The following is a 706-nucleotide window of genomic DNA, read 5'->3' on the forward strand; positions in this document are numbered from 1 at the left end:
GCCCTCCAACTACTAAGAGAAAAATATATTTGAGTAGAAGCTAAAAATATTGGGTGTTCAAGAAAACGGCTTCATATTCGAAATCAACCTAACTTCATATTCGACATTTTATACTTACCATCATGCTCTTAATACTCATAGTCTTTCTTAACATCCCATCCCAAGGCTTTATTCTCCAAGACAAATTCTACATCCGAGGACTTCAAGTGTTTCATGCAATACGATAAAATACGACCTTAATACCTAGGCCTAAGGCTTCATACCTACTTTTCAAGTGGTATAACAAGGGCATTTGGTCTAGTGGTATGAAAGTTCGATTCTCAAAATGCCCCTTCAAGAGATTGTAGTATGAAAGACATTTACCAAGTAAATAAATACATTAAAATAACACAAGTGACACATATGTAAACTATGTTATTAATATTTTATTTCTATTACATCTTTCCTTATTTATGAAATAATGAGCGGAGATATTTTTCATTTTCACAATTACTGATGACGGGAGGTTTAGGATTTTTTAATGTAAGAATCGTGGGGATGTAGCTCAGATGGTAGAGCGCTCACTTCCGATGTGGAAAGTACGAAGATCGACACCTTGCATCTCCAAATGAATCGATCACTAAACTTAGGAAATAATGAGCGGAGATATTTTTTCATTATCACTAAATATATTATTCCATCTTTCCTTATTTATGAAATAATGAGC

Source organism: Cucurbita moschata, unplaced genomic scaffold (assembly GCF_002738365.1).
Source record: "Cucurbita moschata cultivar Rifu unplaced genomic scaffold, Cmos_1.0 Cmo_Scf00110, whole genome shotgun sequence".
In the NCBI taxonomy this organism is placed as follows: Eukaryota; Viridiplantae; Streptophyta; class Magnoliopsida; order Cucurbitales; family Cucurbitaceae; genus Cucurbita; species Cucurbita moschata.